The sequence below is a fragment of the Oncorhynchus mykiss genome, chromosome 12 (genome assembly GCF_057628025.1).
Source record: "Oncorhynchus mykiss isolate SJ-2025 chromosome 12, ASM5762802v1, whole genome shotgun sequence".
Classification (NCBI taxonomy): domain Eukaryota; kingdom Metazoa; phylum Chordata; class Actinopteri; order Salmoniformes; family Salmonidae; genus Oncorhynchus; species Oncorhynchus mykiss.
Genome location: NC_143033.1, coordinates 25,522,108 through 25,543,412, shown reverse-complemented (window position 1 = coordinate 25,543,412; position 21,305 = coordinate 25,522,108). Strand labels below are relative to the sequence as shown.

Genomic DNA, 21,305 nt, shown 5'->3' with positions numbered 1-21,305 from the left:
TCGCGGAGACTGCATTCACGGTAAACTCTGCATGTGTCGGCTCAATTTCCTTTGCATTTTAATGTAGATCTTCCTGATATTTCCACGATACGGATTGAATCCAGTCCTAAATCAGAAAAACAAGAGTTGACATTGAATACATTTAGTCTAAATTCTTCACAAAGCAATCATCCCCTCTTGATTACACACACACAATCAAAACAATCTTTCAATTAGCAAAATATTTTAGAACATGCTTTTTCTAAAGAGAATGTGGCACTGCCCCTGTAGGTGAATGAAAGTCTGTGGCATTCCTAATAAATTGTCTCCTGCAATGGACAGAGTAATGATATTTTTCCCCTTCAGCTGAAAATTGCCCATCACAAACCACCAATTACTTATCTAGAAGTATATTGGGATGCTGTCCATTAGGACTTAAAATTGCTACTGTATGTTCGATTTTTGTCCTTCAGATCATGGCTAAACCACTACTTGTCTCCAGGGCCACACAGTATGCTGTTGGTCTTTGTCTACCTTTGAATTATGTGGACTGAAAGTCACCCTGCTTGTTTCTCTTGGTGAAAACTAATTGAAAAGTAACTTTATGAAAACCTTCAGAGCCCTTTGAATACCAGGACTGATAGGTCCATTTTTCACTCAATGATGTCTACAATTCACGCATGTCACAATACCCTATCAGCTGTGCAGTAGACTCCGAGATGAAGTGATAACCTAGATTAAATTCAGCCACGATTAGAAAGGTCACTGTTAAAAAGGCTCATGGCATGTTGCCTGAACACAGTGAAATGGTCTGGTGAATAAATACAATTTCACTACATTGTATCTATGTACAGTATATCACAAAAGTGAGTACACACCTCACATTTTTGTAAATATTTGAGTATATCTTTTCATGTGACAACACTGAAGAAATTACACTTTGCTATAATGTAAAGTAGTGAGTGTACAGCTTGTATAACAGTGTAAATTTGCTGTCCCCTCAACATACCTCAACACACAGCCATTAAGGTCTAAACCACCAAGTCATTATGGCCAAACAGTTATATTTTTGTTTCATCAGACCAGAGGACATTTCTCCAAAAAGTACGATCTTTGTCCCCATATGCAGTTGTAAACCGTAGTCTGACTTTTTTATGGTTGTTTTGGAGCAGTGGCTTCTTCCTTGCTGAGCGGCCTTTCAGGTTGTCGTTTTACTGTGGATATAGATACTTTTGTACCCGTTTCCTCCAGCATCTTCACAAGGTCCTTTGCTGTTGTTCTGCGATTGATTTACACTTTTCGCACCAAAGTACGTTCATCTCTAGGAGACAGAATGCGTCTTTTTATATATATATTTATTTATTACACACACTTTTTTTTGTCAAAGGTACACAGACTGGAGTGGGTGTCCTCTCCCTCAGAAACACCCCTCATCTCCACTTGAAAAGGTTTCTCATTCAATTATGTACATTTGGAAAATTGAGTCACCAATCCAGCCTCTACAGCTCTTTTCATCATCAGTGTTCCTTGTGAAAGAGATCAGAAAGGATCTATCATGTGGAGCCCAGGAGGTCTCCTCCTCCTCTCACCAGGCAAAGTGTCATGCTCACAATCACACAGATGACATCTCTTTGACTTTTATCTTCTTACAAAAGTATTTCACAGTGCCTTGTAAATGCAAGGCTATTATTAGGAGAGTCTCCAGCTAGTTGTCGGGAATTAAGTGCATTGGACATCCTCCTCCATCTTGAGGAAGGGATTGGGACATCAGATTTGATCAGTGCCTCAGGGATCTAAACTTCTGTGTAACATATACTTAAACCAATTAGCCTGTGTATGCCCAAACACAAGCTAGGATTCAGGAAGTGAGCCCTGCTTAGAGCTATGTGTTAGCATCTCACATACAATGGAAATAGATCAACCAAATCAACTATGACTTCAGATAACTACACGAAACAATCAGTACTGACTTTCGAGGCTATTGGGTTGCCAACAGAAGAATGAAGCCTGTGTAAGGACAGCTTAAGTTCACGTCCTAGCCTCAGCTTGGCAGGAGACACTCCGGAGGGGGAGTGGTGAGCAGCTCTGTAGTGTAGCAGAGTTTGCGACAAGGATTCGGTGAAGGAGAAAACATGAACGAAGTGAGCTCAGTCTGTTTTTCAGAGTTTTATTGAACCTCTCCACCCATTTGGCCCGTGTGTAGGTTTTTCTTATATGCTTGATCCTCTATTTTTATTTAACTTGGCAAGTCAGTTAAAAACAAATTATTATTTACAATGACGACCTACCCAGGCCAAACCCAGATGACACTGGGCCAATTGTGTGCTGCCCTACGGGACTCCTAATCATGGCCAGATGTGATGCAGCCTGGATTCGAACCAGGGACTGCAGTGACACCTCTTGCACTGAGATGCAGTGCTTTAGACCGCTGCGTCATTCGGGAGCTCTTGCTTTGGATTAAAGAGTTGAACTCGTCCGAGACTGTTGTCCTTTATCTTGGCCAGGTCGCAGTTGTAATTGGCCTACCTGGTCAAATAAAGGTGAAATAAAAAATATAAAAAAATAGATTATACATTGGTTACTAACATGATGCAATGAAAAGTCCTTAGTGGACTAAACCGATTTGACGGCTTGTTACACAATGAAAGGGGGGGGGGGGGGGGGGGAGAACGGGAGAAGAAGAGACAAGGGAATTCAACTATCGTACATTCAGTTGAATAATACACTCATCATAAATATGGATATTTAGCACCCCAACAACCGCTCATTCGGATTTAGAAATGCAACACATATTTAATCTTGTATGTCTTTGTCATCGCTCTGTTGAAATCAACCGGTCCATCTATGGAGAGTAATTCTTCAGAAGCCTACATCACATTAAATTACATTACAAAATAGTAATGAATTTGACAAGATTGTTCTTTAAATAGCCACGGACCATTCCAAATGTTTGGATTACAGAAATATTGTTTCATTATCCAATTTTGGATGTTACAGTACTACAAAATCTCAGTTGTAACAAAGGGTTTTTAAACTTCCATTTCTGCAGAGTGGGAGACAGAGTTCCTGTAAGGTATTTATGACCGTCATAAAATGGCCAACTTCACCCCTCCCCTCTCTGTGCCTCAGAGATCTTAGTTGCACAGTGAGCTGTTGATTTCACTTGGGAAGCTTTGACTACAGGTTTTGCTAAAGTCAGATAATCATCTTCAAGGAGAAGCCTCTCCCAAACAAGTCAGCTTACGATTATTTCAAATATCTGGGCCCTTATGTAGCAAGCTAAGGTGACAGCAATGCATGCCAGGAATGTTTTCCAGATTATTTTAATTAAAAATCATAGTGTACGAACAATTGTAAAGCCTCAAAGGTTAAGATCAGCCAATCAACTTTTAAAATTAGTTATTTCTAGCCACAGCAGTCAACAGTAGGTAGCTGTTTAGCTTTCTAGCATATTCACAAATTTGTTGGTAAACAATTAACAAGGTAGCTGACTACCACATGGTATTGTTAAACTGTAGCTAGCAAGCAACAAGATATGCCAAATAAGTCTAAAAACCACTGGAGAGCAAGTAAATTTGATTTGACCTTTCAGACAAGTCGCATGGCCAGGAATTAGATTTGTATCTGACTTCAAACCACCTACCAAGGTGGTTTGAAATGGGACTTGAAATATCCGATTCAATGTGCTTTTTGGCTGTTCAGACTGCAGAAAAGAGCAGATTCTAATTGGATATTTAAAAACAAAAAAAACATAAATCGAGTCATTTCAAACTGCCAATGTGAACAAGGCTTTTGATATCCAAACTAAAGACAGGACTGCGCTAGCACTTTAAGATCAGAGACACACTGAATTACTGACTCACCCGTAACAAGCTTGCTGCTGAAAATGCAGTCTCTTCAGAAGCACACTGTTTCGTAGTGAAATGTCCATCAGAAATGTCAACAGCTTTATCATGTGTGCGCTTCCCAGAGTGTTTGTAAGATGCACAACCCCTCAGCGCTGAGGCAGTGAAAAATACCTTTTCCTCTCAGAGCTGTTTGATAAGAAAAACTTCAGCCTGTTATGGTGGGGTGGAGTTTTGGGCTTCCATGGTGACACCAAGCGGTAAATTAGTTAATTGACCAATACGAAAGAGAGTTACAAACCTTTCTGCTAATAACAGCTGATTTTCTGTTTTCCCTTCCCCACTCAAACCACTCCCAGACAGTCCTATAAGTAATTGGAGGTCAGAATGGGCTTCAGGATGTATAGTTGGAAATTTAGAATATCTGATGTTGCATTCTACTGTTTACGTCTAGGTAAACCAGCTATTCCATTATTTGTTTTTCTGACTCAACTTTTTGGGGCTTATGTAAATCATCAGCCTAAGAAAATGTGTCATGATTAGTTTTAGGCTTACCACAAACACAAATGGTAATGAATCATTAATGTTTACTTGCTTATTCTTTTGCCTTTCCTGCTAAAATATCCCCACATTACCACTTCCCTGGCATTTCTAATACTCCAAACTAACACCTAATTTACTATACTCCAACACCTCATTTACTAGCATAGAATATTCAGACTTTAAAATGTGTGAGCTTTGTCAGCCCTGCGCTGGAGGGCTAAGATAAGTTTAGATGGAGGGTGTTTGTTTGTTTGTCTGTTTTTCTCCTGCTATCGTCAGTCGATGTGCCCTTGAGCATGGCACTTAACCCTAATTGGACCAAGGTCACCGTTGATAAGGACCAAGGTCACCCTCATATATATATTTTTTTTTGGGGGGGGGGGGGGGTTATAGTAAAGGCTTGTTATTTAACTCTAAAAAAAAAGTATTACCTTTTAATGTGCCATGAATACAACCAGTCATGATATTTTCATCTGATAGTCAAACAAATCACTTCAAAAAGTAGGTTACCGTCACACATTCATCCAAAACAATTCCAGCACCCGAACAATGCACCTTCCACCCAACAACTTTCTTTTAATTCACAAGTAGCTGAAACTCTCTCACTTGAGAATGCACCCTCTGTCTTACTATGTGTAGCCCATGTATCTGATGTTGTCTGGTCAAAAAGAGACAACATGCCGCACTCTTTTTGGACAGACAGCATCAGATACATGGGCTACACATACATATCCTCTGCCTCGACGACGATGGCAGTATTATCAGCAGAAAGAATGCGTTAACTTAAGCAATTGTTCTGTTAAAATTAAATGTTTAATTTTTTTTCTTATCTCTGCCCCACTCTGGAAACGCCTAATTGCTGCATCTTAATTTCAATTAAAGTCACGTTTGCAATCATATCACGTGAAACAATGCACGGGAACTCGATTACTTGTACTATAATTTATTTATAATTTTTTTTAATGCCCATCTCACGAGGCCCCTTGATGATGTGAGGCCTGAGGCAATTGCCTCTTCTGTGTAATGGTAAGTCTGCGACTATGTGTAGTGGAGTATACAGAATGAAAGGCTGGTGCTGGAGAGCATGCTGGAGAGCTCTTTATCAACACAGATCACTGAGAAATACTGCCTGATGGGAGGACTATGACCATGTGAGATGCAACTGGACCAAACGCACCGATTGAATCACCCACTGAGAATTGGGTAATATTTGGTAGATACGTTGATCAACGAGATTCCAACCTATTTTCACCCACTCAAAAAGTTTGTTAAATTCCCAATGTGTTATCACTGTGCTTTCAACCACCTAAAAGCACAACCAAATTCCAATGGATAATCAATGTCAGATGTTTTGTTTATTTATACACCAGCAATGTGTTATTGCTGTGCTTCATCTAATAGCACAACCAAATGACCTGGATTGCAGTTGAGATGACATTAAAGTACATGGTGCAGTTGATCAATACCGTTTGAGATTATGTGCAGATTATTAACAATTGCGAAGATTTCCACCGACCTGCGATTCCATAAGAAGACATTTATTGTTACAGTAACCTCAAAGTGGCCATGGATGTGTTACTCAGTTTAAGGTTCAATAAATACTGTTACATTAGTTTGTAAAATGGTCTTAACATTTTATTGTGTTTGGTTGACAACACAACCAAATATGATCATTTAAAGCGTATGTTTTTACTGCTTGGATAGTTAGATCTGAGCCACTGGTTTAATCTAATTATTTTATTTCCTACATTTGTATTTTTGGTTGAGATGGAGACCTGAATTCAACTTGTCGACAAAATTAATAGGCTATTTACCGTATTGCAAAAGTGATATTGAATTGGGTTTGGTTGTCAAAGCAACCAAATATCAACATTTGAAAGAGTTTTTTTTTCTGCTTTTCCAGTTTGTCTACAAATTAATAATTGATATGTTGGACTCATGTTTCCATCTCAACTAAAAATCTAAATGAAAGTATAGGACGAAATCAAATCAAACTTTAAATGCACTTTAAGTACAGTTTGATTTGATTGAATCCTATTCTATAGTTGTTTGGTTGAGATGGAGATGTGAATCCAACATTGATGATATATGATTTATAAAGCATGGTTACATTTCATTTGCTCTGTTAAACCTACCCTTTGGAATGATTTTGATAGCATTAGTGATTCTCTTAAGTGGCGATTTCTCAACAATCCTTCTCATGATAGCACATTGGTTGTAGTCAGTGGCAAATATCAGAGCCAAGCAGGGCTTGGTTAAAACCCTGAATGGGAGACTGAAGGGATAGCTGTAGATAGATCAACTCTCCAGTAGGAGGTGCTGCCCAGCCTATTTTTTTTATTTTTATTATAGTGGCTATTAGTTTGAAGATCTCACGTTGTTTCAAAGGTACTGATTCAACATATTTTATACGAGGTTTGGATATGCTGAAGATTGGTTACCATGATAACAACCCTGTGGTTGAAATGTTACCCTCAAAACAGCAGTGATAACCTTTTTCAAATGCATTGTATTTTTGCTGTAGATTCAACATCACAATATGTTGCCAAATTACATTGAAACAATGTCTATTTAACCAGTTTGATCCCAGTGGACAGGGACTTAAAGACTCAGAGCAGTGGATGAATGGTTGGGGGCCCTGGAACAAATGTGATAAAGAGCTGTACAGTCACATACTAGGCCTAGTGTTCGTTTAGAGAGATAGAACAACTCAATTGACGTTAGTGCTGAGTGACTAATGAAAATAATGTTTTTTAAACAAGTAATTGACAACATTGGTTCAATTACTTAAATTCCCTTTAGTTTGTATTTTTTTGTGCCCTCAACGAGCCGTTTCTCTATTTAATAAAAAATACATATATTTACCTAAGCAAGTCAGTTAGGAACAAATTCTTATTTACAACAACATCCACCCTATGGGACTCCCAATGACAACCAGATGTGATGCAGCCTGTATTTGAACCAGGGACTACAGTGACACGTCTTACACTGCAACGCAGTGCTTTAGACCACTGCCCCACTCAGGAGCCTCTAGAAGAAAAATCTAATCATTCACTAGAGAAATTAAGTCAAGAGATACAGTATGTGGGACACTGGGCTGATTGGAAGGTCTAGTTTTCATTAGGCAAATATTCAACTTAATTCAATTCAGAATCATGGTAATTAACAACGATGACCATAATCCATTGTACCTGTTCTTTCCGGCCATGGACCAGAAGCGGATAAACACACAGACCATATGAGACCACATGGGAGGATTGACAACACAACACAACAACAAGAGGGATAGAGACAGTGCATGATGTAGCTCTACCTGATTGATAGTTGAAATAGCTGGTAATAAACAGTCTTGAAAGTATGCCTTATCTACTTTGAGGAACTATTAAAAATTATACTACCAGCCAAGCTAAATAGGATAACTCTTTCAATGGGGAGCACAGAGATAATGTTCGATGGTTGTCTGGCTGGCTGGCTGGCTGCTACTGCCTGAGAAGAGAAGACTTCAAGGAATGAAAAATAATAAAGCCGTCAATAAAAACAAAGTAATATACATAATAAAAGTGATTGTATTAAAATAAAATAAGTAATGTGAATGAATTATGGTTAATAAGTGAAAAGCAGTAATAGGTACTCACAACCATCATGGAGCTCTTATTAAAGCTGTCATTTGTAACTTTTTAGTTGACCCAACCAAATTCACATAGAATTGTGAGTTATACAGTAGATCTGTCATTTTTGGTAATTTAAAATATATTTCACAACGGTTTAGATTGCAATGATTCTCTACACTATATTTGCATTTTTTGTCACATAAACTGAAATTAGGCGAACTATTAGAATTTTAGCTACCAGGAAATGGTGCAGTGATTTCAGCATATTATTGCACCTTAAATTGTTTTATTTTATATTGATGCAGCATTCAACCCATTGTCAGTGTCAGGGAAAAGGCAGGTGATGGCTGAAGGAAGCTCTAAATTAATTTTAGTGTCATTATTTCATCATCCATTTAGGGTTTAAAAAAAACATCTCAACCAAAAACTGTGATGTATTTTTTAATAATCTAACCGAAACCGAACCGACCTCAAAAAGCACGAATCGCTCAGCACTACCAGACAGTCTCCCACCTCCCTCTCGGGTGACAGCAAAGAATGATTAAAGCTAGGGTATACAGTGCATTCAGAAAGTATTCAGACTCCTTGACTTTTTCCACATTTTGTTATGTTACAGCCTTATTCTGAAATGGATTAAATAAAATTTGTCCTCATCAATCTACACACAATACCCCATAAGGATATAGCGAAAACAGGTTTTAGAAAATGTTGCTAATTTATTAAAAATAAACAACAGAATTACCCTATTTACATAAGTATTCAGATCCTTTGCTATGAGACTTGAATTTGAGCTTGGGTGGATCCTGTTTCCATTGATCATCCTTCAGATGCTTCTACAACTTGATTGGAGTCCACCTGTGGTACATTTAATTGATTAGACATGATTTGGAAAGGCACACACTTGTCTATATAAGGTCCTGCAGTTGTCAGTGCATGTCAGAGAAAAAAACAAGCCATTAGGATTGTTATGAGGCACAGATCTGTGGAAGGTAACAAACCATTTTTGTAGCATTGAAGGTCCTGAAGAACACAGTGGCCTCCATCATTCTTAAATGGAAGAAGTTTGGAACCCCCAAGACTTTTCCTAGAGCTGGCCTTTATGGTAGAGTGGCCAGCCAGAAGCCACTCCTCAGTAAAAGGCACATGCCAGCCCTCTTGGAGTTTGCCAAAAGGCACCGAAAGGACTCAGACCGTGAGAAAAAAGATTATCTGGTCTCACGAAACCAAGATTGAACTCTTTGGCCTGAATGCCAAGCGTCACGTCTAGAGGAAACCTGGCACCATCCCTACGATGAAGCATGGAGGTGGCAGCATCATGCCGTGGGGATATTTTGGCAGAGACTGGGAGACTAGTCAGGGCTGAGGGAATGATGAATGGAGCAAAATACAGAAAGATCCTTGATGAAAACCTGCTCCAGAGTGCTCAGGATCTCGGACTGGGGTGACAACGACCCTAAGCACACAGCCAAGACAAAGCAGGAGTGACTTCGGGACAAGTCTCTGAATGTCCTTGAGTGGCCCAGCCAGAACCCGGCCATGAAACCAAATCGAATATCTCTGGAGAGACCTGAAACTAGCTGTGCAGCAATGCTCCCCATCCAACCTAACGGAGCTTGAGATGATCTGCAGAGAAGGTGAGAAACTCCTCAAATACAGGTGTGCCAATCTTGTAGCGTCATACCAGTAGTGGAAAAAGTACCCAATTCTCATACTTGAGTAAAAGTAAAAGTATCTTAATAGAAAGTGACTCAAGTAAAAGTCACCAAGTAAAATACTATTTCAATAAAATTCTAAAAGTATATTTTTTTCAATATACTTAAGTACCAAAAGTAAATGTAGTTGCTAAAATATACTTAATGAGGATTGGACATTTCTTTTCAATTCTCGCCTAAAATGACAAATCTAACTGCTTGAAGCTAAGGACCTGAAGCAAGGATATGCATATTCTTGATACCATTTAAAAGGAAACACTTTGAAGTTTATGGAAATATGAAATTAATGTAGGAGAAATGAACACATTAGATCTGGTAAAAGATAATACAAAGAAAAAACATGCGTATTTTTTGGGTGTACCATCTTCTTTGAAATGCAAGAGAAAGGCCGTAATGTTTTATTCCAGCCGAGGTGCAATTTAGATTTTGGCCACAAGACGGCAGCAGTGTATGTGCAAAGTTTTAGACTGATCCAAGGAACCATTGCATATATATTAAAAATGTTGTATCAAGACTGCCCAAATGTGCCTAATTGATTTATTAATACATTTTCAAGTTCATAATTGTGCACTCTCCTCAAACAATTGGATGGTATTCTTTCACTGTAATAGCTACTGTAAATTGGACAGTGCTGTTAGAGTAGCAAGAATTGAAGCTTTCTGCACACATCAGATACAGTATGTCTATGTCCTGGGAAATGTTCTTGTTACTTACAACCTCATACTAATCGCATTAAGCTATGTTAGCTCAACAGTTCTACCGATCCCGTAGAGGTTATTAAGTATAAAAGTAAAAGTACAAATAATTGAATTCCTTATATTAAGTGAACCAGACTGCAAAATGTTCTTGTTTTATTTATTAGTCTGCGAGATCAGTGGCAGTAGGGATGACCAGGGATGTTCTCTTTATAAGTGTGCGAATTTGACAATTTTCTGACCTGCTAAGCATTAAAAATGAAACAAGTGCTTTTGGGTGTCAGGGGAAATGTATGGAGTAAAATGTACATAATTTTCTTTAGGAATGTAGTGGAGTAAAAGTAAAATTTGTCAAAAATATAAATAGTAAAGTAAAATGCAGATACCCCAAAAACGACTTGCGTAGTACTTTAAAGTATTTTTTTACTTAAGTACTTTACACCACTGCGTCATACCCAAGAAGACTTGAGGCTGTAATAGTTACCAAAGTTACTTCAACAAAGTACTGAGTAAAGGTTTTGTATACTTCTTATATACTTATATAAATATGATATTTCAGTTTTTTATTTGTATAAATGTGCAAACATTTATAAAAACCTGTTATTACTTCGTCATTATGGAGTATTGTGTGTAGAAGGGAAAAAAGCATTTAATCAATTTTAGAATAAAGCTGTGGCATTACAAAATGTGGGAGAAGTCAAGGGGTCTGAACACTTTCCGAATGCACTGTATGTCACCGCACCAAATCATCTGCCACTCAAGGATTGCTGTACTGTCTGGAGAATGTTACAGGATCAATATGCACAGGCTCTCAGGCTGTAATGAAATGGAAATCTAAACCTGAGAGTGCCCTGCAGAGTGACATGTTGTCCATAATGTTAATGGCAGCTCTAGTGGATAAGGTGCCTTGTCTGGATTCTGTTGACAAGGACATGCCTGAACAGTAACACGTGTGAAATTATGTAAGGATTCAGTGTCTGTTAATCTCCAAGATCAGATCATTGTAATTCCTACTTACTACTTATTTATTCAGTGAAATAATGTATACAAATGAGAAAATATGCTGTAGTATCTCTCTACAGTATGTGTTTTGTATAGTGGTTCTGCCACCAGGGGCAACACAGGGTTGAAGCATCTCTTATGGATCACTTCTTCAGAATCACAGATATTATTTGTTTGTTTTCACTCTCTCTCACACAGTACTCTGCTCAATTAAGTGTTCTGTTATGAGGGGCCTCCCATGTGCATATTTCTTCCTCACTCTGTGCAGATTCTATTCAAAGAGGGATGTAATTACTATCCTCACTGTTGTATGAATCAGTAAAACACACACACGTACAGTACACACACCCATTCATTATCATGGTATACTGTATGAAAATCAAAGCGTGCACCATTCACTAACACTAGATCATTCACTAACACTAGATCATTAGAGATGGAAGGGAACTGCCAATAGGATGATAGTTTTATAGAGTAGCTCAAGGATAATACCCTACCGTTTGTCAAATGGGAAATGTTGCTCAGTAGAGCCTCATGAGTTTCCTCATAAGTCTCAGGCCCTATTTGTCTTTTATAAAATCCAAGAATAATTCATATCTTTCAATGTTATGTGATCTCAGCATGTTATCCTTATATACTCAGAGCTCCCATTGCTTACAATCATCAACAATCAGACAGTACAGAGACAATTTTTGCATCATCTATGGCTTTCAGCTTAATCTCCAACCAACACCAAGCTCAGGAAAGACTTGGCTACGACACCCTACCACTGATTGAGTAAATAGCTGTAGTGACTTTTTTTATTTTATTGAATATTTAAAAATACAATATACTTGCAGTGAAGCAGCTCAACAACTACATCACATTAGTCATCTAACAGGCTCATATCCAGAGCGACACACAGAAGCAACCAGGGTCAACGCCATGCTCAAGGGCACGTCGACAGATATCCCACAAGGTCAATTGGTTGTAATCTTGGATTCACCAGACCTTCCCTTAAAATTCTGATAACTCCATGACGGACATAACTCTACCATTCCAATTTACAATATAATTTAAAAACAAAATACCCTTTTCAAATATCTTTCCCATAAATACAGGTATTTTATCAACCAGTATGTTTGAGTTCAGCCATAATATTTGTTGTAATATTTGTTCTTTCTTTTCAGGGGGATGAAATATAAATTGTAGCCAGCTCCGCAATGCTTGTTTGAAAAAGAGAGATACTTTGAAAAAAGTATCATTTTCAATTAATCGAAAATGAGACATGGCAATCTGCACAAAGGCAAAAAGGCAGTTTTTAAACAATGGATGAGTTTTTCTTAGTAGTCTACTTGAGAACCATTTAGGGTGCAAGTAAAACTTTTTAATAAGTGAAGCTTTTAGAGAGAGGTTTAGTTCTTTTATATTGAATAATCTCAACCCACCCAATTCATATTAATTATATAGATAGGCAAGATTTATCTTGTCTAGTTTAGCGTCGCAGATAAAGCAAAATGTTTTTTGTTCATATAATTTGAAAAATTAATCATCAGGAGTAGGCAGCACCATAAGTAAGTGAGTAAACTGATATATGACTAAGGAGTTAATCAGGGCAATTTTTCCATACATAGACAGGTATTTACCTCTCCATGGTTGAAGGATCTTGTCTATTTTTAAAATTTTCCTATCAAAATCCATTGTGGAGAGCTCATTTATATGAATACTAAGTATGTCATCTTCACTGTCAGACCATTTTATAGGTAAACTGCAGGGTAATGTAAAAGTTGTATTTTTTAAAGATCCAATACGTGATATTGTACACTGATCATAATTAGATTTCAGTCCAGAGAGTCCAGAAAAGGTATTTAGATCTTCAATGAGACATTGCAGGGATCTAGCTTGAGGACTTGTATAAAACTTGAGTCATTGGCATACATGGACACCTTTGTTATTAAGCCTAGGATTTCTAATCCTCTAATGTTGTTATTTGATCTGATTTTAAAAGCTAGCATTTCAATGGCCGTAACAAATAGATATGGTGAAAGCGGACACCCTTATTTAACTCCTCTTGACAATTCTAAACTATCTGAGAAGTAGCCACTATTTACTATTTTACACCTGGAGTTGCTCTACATTACATTTACCCATTTTATAAGAGAATCACCGAAATTGAAAAAAATCCAGGAATTTATAAATCAAATCCAGTCTTGCTTTATCAAAGGACTTTTCAAAATCCGCTAGAAATACCAGGCCTGGCATCTTAAATGTTTCATGATGTTGGAGATGTTTGTGAGATGTTTGTGAGAAGAGATGTCATCAATTCACTTTACTTTGATTAGTTTATTTCCCAAAAGCTCATGTATAATCTGACTGTGAACTTGAGGGCCAGACCTGTGAGCTGATTTCATTTATCAGTGGCAATCAGACTATATTAGAGGGCGGGATGGAGGGAGTGTGAAAGTCAGTAGCGGCCATGATCTAGTCAGACAGACGGGACAGACAGCCGGCCGGTCTCCAGGCACCCGCTACTCACACTGATAACAACCTCAGACTTGATTGGATGGGAAACACTGACAAGACTATGAAGGACAAACTAGTGACGGTTCTCCTTTTACCAATTAGATTTCTTTAGGGTATCCTATTCTCTCATACTGGGATTAAAATCTCTTTGACTCTCCTCTCAGCCCTTGGACATGTCCCCCTGTTCCACAGCTACATGAAGCTTGAAGTGACAATGACTGACAATGTTACTGGTCACAGTCAGACAGTCATATGTTGAATGACATACAGTATGGAAAGTAGGAGGAAATACATGGGTTAAGAAACAGGACTTTTGGGTAATAATTTTATGGGCAGTGGTTTTAAGCCCCCCCCCCCCCCCCCCATGTTCTCCCTCTTTCACCTCCTCCTCTTCCCTCGCATATCCCAGTGAGTTGCAGTGGTGAGCAGGCGGCTGACAGGCCTGACAGGAGGGACGGTGTGTGCGTTATGCAGGCTTCCTGCTGATAGTCACTCATCATTGAAGCTCACTGTGTAATGCTCTTGCGGCTGTTTCCCATAAATGTGGGCAGAGACATTATCTGCACCACAGAGTGCCACAGTATCATAATCTCAGTGACTCACATTTCACCAGTCAGTCTCCACTATCTCCAACAGTTACAGTCCAGTTAATTCAGATACTTGCGTTACAATGACTACTTATTTCCCCCCGGTGATGATCCTATAGATTACAGGACTTTTTCATCCATTTCCTTAATTGTTATACTGCCTGGTTGTTATATGAATGGTTATCAGAAGAGCTAGCCATCTTCTCCACACAGACTCTCCAGCAGGTTATCAATCTGTGTACTGTCAGCTTAATGGAATTCCACTAGTAATGAGCTTGGATATTCCCTAACCTGTCCTTGCAAATTACTATTGAGCTCTTTTGAATTCCCAGTGGTCCAATTGCACTTGACAGCACTGTTTAAACTTTAGAAAATAGATATCTCGCCCTAGAGCTGTTGGAATGGACTGGCATGGCAGAGATCAAAATGTGGTATTTTGCTATTTTATTAGGATCCACATTAGCTGATCCCCATTAGCTGTTGCAAAAGCAGCAGCTACTCTTCCTGGGATCCACACAAAACATGAAACATGACACAATACAGAACATCAACAGACAAGAACAGCTCAAGAACAGAACTACATACATTTTTAAGAAAGGCAGGAGCAGGCACACGTAGCCTACATATCAATGCATACATACAAACTATCTAGGTCAAATAGGGGAGAGTTGTTGTGCCATGAGGTGTTGCTTTATCTGTGTTTTTTAACCAGGTTTTCTTTTTTTGCTGTTTATTTGAGCAATATAATGTACGCTTTCTTGAATTTGTTACCAGATTCAGCTGAGGTCTAGAACTTCTTAAAAGGAATGATTTGTACCAAATACAATGCTCTTAGTTTTATAGATGGTCAGGACAAGTTTATTACTGGCCACCGATTGCAAAACAGACCAACTCTTTGTTAAGGGTTTCAGTGACTTCATTAAATGTGGTTACTGATGAGTATATGGTTGAATCATCAGCATACATGGACACACATGCTTTGATAAATGCCAGTGGCAGGTCATTGGTAAAAATAGAAAAGAGTAAAGGGCCTAGAGTGCTGCCCTGTGGTACACCGCACTTTACGTGTTTGACATGAGAGAAGCTTCCATTAAAGAAAACCCTTTGAGTTCTACTAGATAGATTGCCATATTGTGGATTCAGAGCTGAGGTTGAAAAGTCACAACACATAAAATTCCTCAACAAAAGGTTATGGACAATAATATCAAAGGTTGCACTGAAATCAAACAGTACCACTCCCACAATCTTCTTATTATCAATTTCTTTCCACCAATCATTAGTCATTTGTGACAGTGCAGTACATGTTGTTTGCTGTTCTCTATAAGCATGCTGAAAGTTGTTAATTTGTTTACAGAGAAATAGCATTGTATTTGGTCCAACAGTTTGCTAAGAGCTGGCAGCAAGCTTATAGGTCTGCTGTTAGAACCAGTAAAGATCACTTTACCACTCTTGGGTAGCAGAATTACTTTGACTTCCCTCCAGGCCTGAGGACAAAGACTTTCCTCTAGGCTCAGATTAAAAATATGACCGATAGGAGTGGCTATAGAGTCAGCTACCATCCTCAGGAGCTTTCCATCTAAGATGTCAATGCTAGGAGGTTTGTCATTATTGATCAATAACAATAATTTTTCAACTTCTCCCACACTAACTTTGGCATCATCCTTCTGCACATAAATTCATTTAATGTACTCCAATGTTTTTTGACATCATTTTTTATATTATTTATCTTGGCTTCATAATATGGTTTCTTCTTCTTTTTGTTGTTTTCAGCCAGCCAGATGTGCAGCCAGACTTATTAGCCTCATTCAACCATGCAGTTTTTCAATTACTCATCAATCCATAGAGCCTTAACAGTTCTAACAGTCAGTCTCTTAACCCTCCTGCTGTGTTCCGGTTGAATTGGACCGATTTACAGGTTTTCTCTCTGAAAAATGTAGTTAATTTAATCTGATTGTCATAAGGTTCCATGACTTTGTCTCCACAGGGAATCTGAACACAAAATACATTTGGATGATTTTCATAAAATTTTGCCGTTCCCAGTCAATAATGACCGGTCATTAGAAACGAATTGGTGAGACTACAATTAGTGTATAGAATTTAGATCAGGCACATGCCCATTCATCAGATGGACACACTTCCTCTCCACAACCCCCACATGCATATGTGTTTGAGCACAAACACACCTCACTCCCGTTCTTGGCTTCCATGGCAAACCCCACGGGAATCTTTCCCCAATAGAATCTTTCCCCCACGGGAACCACACCGGTTGGCATTCTCACAAACAATCGCAACAGTGTTTCAATAATATATAGAACTTTTCTCGCAGCTCTTGTATATAAAGCTTTTTTGAGGCCTTGCTCACAATTAATTCTGCGGCAGCACCATGACCAAAAGATATACTGTGTGAGGCTCTTGATCATATCTTTGATCATGACACTGGTAAGGAGGAGAGAGTCCTTGTTAAACTTTGACACAAAGTAGTCTGTGAAAAATAGCACAATATGTTTCATCTGAGTATTTGTTATAGTCCAAATAATCCATACAATATTTATTTTTTTTACTCAAAAACGAGTTGTATGAGCTCAGGTCAATGAGGCCTACAGGCCATAAATATCATTAGTCACATCAGATCAACAAATATTTTCTAACATCATCCGCATAAGAGTCACAGCAAAATATTTTTTATGATCTCTTATACATTACTTTAGGCCCAGCTGTTGGAATTTTGGCTTTCCTGGATATAGCCACTATATTGTGATCACTGCATCCCCTGGGTACGGATACAGCTTTAGAACAAAGTTCTACAGTATTAGTAGAAATGTGATCGATACATGTGGATGATCTTGTTCCTGTAGTGTTTGTAAACACTCTAGTAGGTTGAATAATAACCTGAACCAGATTACAGGCACTAGTAAGAAACTTCCTCTTGAGCTGACAGCTTGATGAAAACCAGTCAATATTCAGGTCCCCAAGAAAGTAGACCTCTCTGTTTACATCATATACACTTTCAAGCATTTCACACACGCTATTTAGATACTGACTGTTAGCACTTGGTGGCCTATACCAACACCCCAAAAGAAAAGGCTTTATATGTACCAAGTGAACCTGCAACCACAACACTTCAATAACACTTGACATGAGATCTTCTCTAAGCATTACGGGGATATGGCTCTGAATATATCCAGCAAGACCTCCCCCATAAGCATTTCTGTCTCTTCTATAGATGTTATATCCTTGTATTGCTACTGCTGTATCATCAAATGAAATATCTAAGTGAGTCTCAGAAATGGCTAATATATGAATGTTATCATATCTGATGGTATATTAGATAGTCATTCTGCTAAATGCTTGGTTGATGTTCCTGAGTACAGCCGAGGTATGACTCTTTGCTCATGCGGCAGGTGTGTCTACAGTATTTATAGCTTTGCAAGGATTTTTTATTTATGTTTATTTCACCTTTATTGAACCAGGTAAGCTAGTTGAGACAAGTTCTCATTTACAACTGCGACCTGGTCAAGATAAAGCAAAGCAGTGCGACACAAACAACAACAATAAACAAGCGTATGTTCAATAACACAATAGAAAAAACTAACGTCTATATACAGTGTGAGCAAATGACGTGAGGAGGTAGGCAATAAATAGGCCACGGTAGCGAAGTAATTACAATTTAGCAGATTAACACTGGAGTGATAAATGAGTAGATGATGATGTGCAAGTAGAGATACTGGTGTTCAAAAGAGCAGAAAGTAAATAAAAACATTATGGGGATGAGGTAGGTAGATTGGGTGGGTTATTAAGGTGTATACAGTTTAGATGTGTCTTCTGACGAAGAGGAGTAGTATGAAGGATCGGAGGACCAAAACGCAGCGTGGTAAGTGTTCATGTTTTTTAATGAATAACGAACACTGAACAAAACAATAAACGTGAAGTAAATCAAACCGAAACAGTCCCGTGTGGCACAGACACTAACACGGAAAATAAACACCCACCACCCAAAACTGAAACCCAGGCTACCTAAGTATGATTCTCAATCAGGGACAACAATAGACAGCTGCCTCTGATTGAGAACTATACTAGCCCAAACAACAACAAAAAAACATAGAAAAACAAACAGACTGCCCACCCAACTCACGCCCTGACCATCCTAAAACAAAGATAAAATAACAGAACTATGGTCAGAACGTGACAGTATATCATTCTCTCTGCATACACAGACAACAGTATGGGACAGTGAACCTGTTACATAGGCCTATAAATCTGAGCTTCTTTAAAATGCATAACATAAACCGCAAATCACTTCATTTACACCCATAAAACAGAACCAAATGTATTCAGATGATATCAATTAATAACACAAGAAAAACTCATTATTTAAATCAGCGTTTGCTCTGCCCCCTCATTTTAAGTAGATTTGTGAGTCATTTATGTAGTCTCTTCAGACACTAATCTCCTTTTCATCATGGTTGAAGATAAAGGAAAGATTAAATACATTGTTGCTGAAGCTTGCGTAAATTGATTGCTTCCGCCTCTAACGTCGACACAGGGAATCAGGAAGCAGGTGCAGTTAGTGAGTTTAATAATAATGAACACAGAACGATAGAAAACAAGAGAAACGTCTGACAAGGAAACACAACCAATACTACTTGATAACTGATAACGAAAGAGTGCTATATAAAGGGTAAGTAATCAGGGATTAATGAAGTCCAAGTCCTCCTCTGGACCGTACCCCTCCCAGACCACCAGGTACTGGAGCTGACCCTCATGATGTTTGGAGTCTAGGAGTGATCTGATGAAGAGACGCAGGTGTGTATAAAGATGGGTTGCCAGGTTCGGTGGTTAGTAGACCGGTGACGAGTGCTAGAGAGGGGGAGGGGAAGTAGACGTGATACTGCCTTTCTGATCAGCTTTGTGTGTCTCTGTGTTTCCTCCTGGAGTTCAGAGTAAAACATTGCATCCACTGGGGCAGAGACATCCCCATTCCCCTCATGTTATCTACAAGTTTTCTGATTATAGAGATTGGGTTTCGTGATAACCAAGTAGTATACAATTAGATTAGAAAGACAGTGGTAACAACAACAGTGGTTATCAAATTAAACCACCCTAATTTGTAATCAGTAATCCAATACGACATTGTGCCACTGTTGTAATTTAATTGAATCATGTGTTGATCATAAAATTACTCAAGCACGATTGTTGCAGTGCATATTCATCACCTCCGATAGAAGCCAAGATAACAGAACTGGATCACTGTGAGACATATAAATCCATAAGATGTATCCCATAGACCAGTGGTTCCCAAACTTTCATAGTCCCGTACCCCTTCAAACATTCAACCTCCAACTGCGTACCCCCTCTAGCACCAGGGTCAGCGTACTCTCAAAATGTAGTTTTTTGCCATCATTGTAAGCCTGCCACACACACCATACGATACATTTATTAAACATAAGAATGAGTGCTTTTGTCACAACCCGGCTCGTGGGAAGTGACAAACAGCTCTTATAGGACCAGGGTACAAATATGAATAAAATAATAATATAAAACCTTATTTGTTCATCAAAAATTGTGAATAACTCACCATAGGTTAATGAGAAGGGTGTGCTTGACAGGATGCACATAACTCTGCAATGTTAGGTTGTATTGGAAAGAGTCTCAGTCTTAAATAATTTTACCCACACAGTTTGTGCCTGTATTTAGTTTGCATGTTAGTGAGGGCCGACTTCACATGGGTATGTGGTTGCAAAGGGCATCAGTGTCTTAACAGTGCGATTTAACAAGGCAGTTGTTTGTGTCATCCGTTTTGGGGTAGTACCTGCGTAATTGCACACCCAACTCACTCAGGTGCTTCGCTATATCACATTTTACATTGTCCATAAGCTTGAGTTAATTTGCACACAAAACAATCATACAATAATGGAAAGACCTGCGTCTTGTCCTTCTTAATACAGACAGAGAAAAGCTCCAACTTCTTAATCATAGCCTCAATTTTTGTCCTGCACATTGAATATAGTTGATTCCCTGTAATCCTAGATTCAGATCATTCAGGCGGAAAAAACATCCCCCAGATAGGCCAGTCGTATGAGAAACTCAACATGCAAGCGGTCAGACAAGTGAGAATGATGGTCAGTAAAGAAAACGTTTAGCTCGTCTCTCAATTCAAAAAATGTGTCAATACGTTGCCCCTTGATAACCAGCGCACTTCTGTATGTTGTAAAAGCGTTACATGGTCGTTGCATAGTGCAGAAAATACACAAGAGTTCAGGGGCCTTGCTTTAACAAAGTTAACCATTTTCACTGTTGTGTTAAAGATTGGATTGTTACACTATATGCAGGGTGTAAGACACTAGACAGACATAAGAGCTGCTATTTATTCAGTATTTAACACAGCTATAAAGTTTAAAGAATAACCCGTCTAGAAGCTGAGTTCTGTATATCTCTCTGCGTCCTCTCTTCTCCTCCAATAGACAGTAGAAAACAGAGGGAACGCCTCCTCTGTGTGAAACAGGCAGGCCGTTCCACAGAACTTACTATTGGAGATGCAGGAGGGAGGGAGCCTCCTGTTGAAGTGTAATTGGAGAAAAACCTTGTGGAGTGTTCTCCTCTTCAGGGGTCTGGATGGAGGGGGGGATGGAGAGAAGAGACGAGGTCAAAGGTCACGGAGGAGAGATGCACTGATTAAGTTTTTTATCATTACGATTCTTTATGTTGCCCGGCCTTAATTACACTGAAGCCCTATCGATCGACACAGCTGGTAGAGTTTCTAAACACATACAGAGCTGCACCCTAAGACCTCTCAACCCCCTGAGTAGCACCTCTGATATACCAACACACC

General features: G+C 38.7%; 1 protein-coding gene and 1 long non-coding RNA gene across 3 annotated transcripts in view; one reads left to right on the top strand and one right to left on the bottom strand.

Moving 5' to 3' along the window:
• Positions 1-21,305, top strand: part of LOC110537244 (seizure protein 6 homolog) — a 236,034-nt gene that overhangs the window by 131,802 nt on the left and 82,927 nt on the right. The window lies entirely within an intron of this gene.
• Positions 1,314-4,083, bottom strand: LOC149979108 (uncharacterized). The gene is made up of 2 exons (XR_016484949.1): positions 3,843-4,083; positions 1,314-2,505 (listed from the first exon to the last, which is right to left on the bottom strand). It is a non-coding gene; the product is annotated as an uncharacterized LOC149979108 (long non-coding RNA).